This window comes from Protobothrops mucrosquamatus, unplaced genomic scaffold (genome assembly GCF_001527695.2).
Source record: "Protobothrops mucrosquamatus isolate PMUCROS unplaced genomic scaffold, P.Mucros_1.0 scaffold3240, whole genome shotgun sequence".
Lineage (NCBI taxonomy): Eukaryota > Metazoa > Chordata > Lepidosauria > Squamata > Viperidae > Protobothrops > Protobothrops mucrosquamatus.
The window spans coordinates 67,165-69,788 of record NW_015389235.1 but is presented as its reverse complement, the minus strand read 5'-3'; the positions used below and the strand labels follow the sequence as shown (position 1 = coordinate 69,788).

The 2,624-nt window shown below is 37.0% G+C and overlaps 1 protein-coding gene across 1 annotated transcript in view; it reads right to left on the bottom strand.

Annotated features, from left to right (window-relative positions):
• The window catches only part of CFHR5 (complement factor H related 5), a gene marked incomplete at its 3' end in the record, with an annotated part of 24,838 nt that overhangs the window by 4,327 nt on the left and 17,887 nt on the right, over window positions 1–2,624 (bottom strand). The window lies entirely within an intron of this gene.

The following is a 2,624-nucleotide window of genomic DNA, read 5'->3' as shown; positions in this document are numbered from 1 at the left end:
TTTGACATGTCATATTTCTGAGATTTTTAAAATGACAACCAGTTTTCTGTTATACAGTATCATAGGACTGAGGAGAGGCTAATTATGAAATAGAGATCAATGTTTGTGCTCCAAGGGACACATAGTCTTCCAATTGAGGAAAAAACTTCTACCTATAAAATGAACTGAATAGATTTATAAAAGTAGAAATTCAAAAATTAAAAAGAGGGGTAATGTTAATGAAAATATATTCTCCTTTCGCAGTTCAACTGGGACATTAAATTTTATAATTCTAGCAATAAAATATTGAAAAAACTTGACAGAATCTTTTCAAAATAATCTGAAAGAGACAGTGAAGTTAAAGCAAATTAATTTCCAGTTCTATCTTTATTTTGACGTAGTGAAGATCTGTACATAAATACCTGAACAACGTGGTGCTGCTGACCAACGTTTCTTCAAACATTTAACGAAAGGAGTCCCAAGAAGAGCATAACGTGGGCTGCATCGATACTGCACCTTCTCCTGAGGCAAATACGTTTCCTTTATTGTACTAACAATTTGACCATTTTGAATTTGAGGGGGAGAAGAGCATCTTGCATCTAAAATGGTAATTAAAAAATGGTCCCATTTAGATAAAATGCATCGGTTTTCTCAAAGCAAGCGTCTCTAAACATGCTTCCACTTTTGAAACCAAAACTGATCATGCACATCATATGCCACAGAAAATACAAGGGTGGCCATACAGGCTTGAGGCTGCTTCCTTTTGAGGTGAAGGGAATGTGAGGCTACAGACAATGGAACGTCCTCTTCCTCTTACAGTGCTTGTTTCTATCCTTCTTGAAGAAATCACATTGTGTGCTTTCAATTATTACTATCATGATACTGTATCTGATCAGCCTTACATTAATGGTGGTGGTGTGTTTGTGTAAATAATTTTCCCTGAAATTTCTTTTGTAGGATGAGTGTCAACCTGACGATTGAGGGAACCTGTATAAAATCTCTTCACTAATTTTGTTTGTAAAAGCTAAAGAAGAATACATTGTTGGTACATAATTGGTAACTGTGTATTAGAGCAATTCTGAAAGGTTGTATTGAAAACTGGATTATCCTGCAAGAAATTTAATCAGATAAATCCTTCTATGAACTACATGCAGAGAAGAAGTTGTCTAATAAACTCTGCATGATGAACTATTCTGGCCTTTCCCTTTCCAATCAGTCTCTCACAAAACTGGATATCAAAGTAATGGAGGCAACTGTGATCATCTAGGCTGTGTGGGAGATGGTCTTTGCTGGTGCTTGGAAACCATCAGATCTGGATGAGAGAGAACAGACTGATATATGCTGTAGGTTGTTAAGCCCATTTTGTTGCTTTACTGTTTTTGCACTTGATTATATTGAGAATATTATATTTGGTTTTTATACTTTATATCAGCAGCTAAGAATATCTAGATTGTGATGGGGTATAAGTGGTGGAAAAATAAACAAGCTTTATCATTCAAGGCGGGCAAGGCAGCCACAGGTGCTACTTCCAGACACAAAAGTTGCACTAATCTAAAATCTCTCCTTCGTGCTGGGTCTCCATGACTTCACATAGACTGGATGTCAGGCTGACCCCCTGATTAGGAAATGCTGAAGCAGAAGGAACACTACCAAGAGTGTTGAGCTGCATTTCCTCTTGAACAGACATTTCCCATTGGAGGAACTTCAACTTCACCCCATCTCCCAGCTTTCAGTGTCTCTACCTTCTAGAGCTCAAGATACCAGCTACTATTGGCAAGGGTCTTCCTATCCTTTCTAATTAATCTGAAGAGTAGTCTTGCAAATCCTCTGCAAAGTGGAAACTTATTTTTTCCCCTGACTATTTAAAGGCCATATTTTGCTCCTTCTTAATGGCCAGCTGGGAGGAACATTGACCTTCTTGGGGAGCAGATGAGGAAATCTGTGGGATGGAAGTTGGGCAACTGGGGGTGGGTGGAAAAATGATGAGTGTATCAAAATGCCCACAGGCTTATCTATTTGCAAACAGGAAAACTAAGAACAATGACACAGGACCAGCTCCTCTTGGGGTGAATAGTTCAGAATAATAATATTTCATTTCTGAATTAAAAAAATATGTACTCTTTATGTGAATTTTAGCTTTCAGCAAAAACATGTCGAGCATATCCTAGAGATCACACATTCCTACCTTCACATCTTGGCAAGCGTGACCACTTCTTTTTTGTACATGTTACAGCAGCTGATCCAACTATTTCAAAACCATCATTACACTGATAATTTATTTTGTCGCCATTTACATACTTCTTCATTGTATCTTCTTCAATTTCAGCATTTTCAACTGTAGGGGGTTCCGGGCAGGTTGCGTCTAATGGAGAAAGGATGCAAAGAAGTGGTTTTTGTTATTTACTTTTATTAATTTGTTATCAGGGATAAAGGTAACAGTGCTAGAATTTTTCAGACATTCACTAAAGCAGATATTCCAGTATAGATCCTAATGGCTAATTTCAATTTTTTGAAGTGATTCAAAAGAGAGATAGAAGAGACATATAGGCCAAAAATAAATTATGACAAAATATATCATCCATATTAGGCCAGCTAAAGTCACAAAATTGTTCACATGTTGGTCAGTTCCAAGAATTCTTCTATTG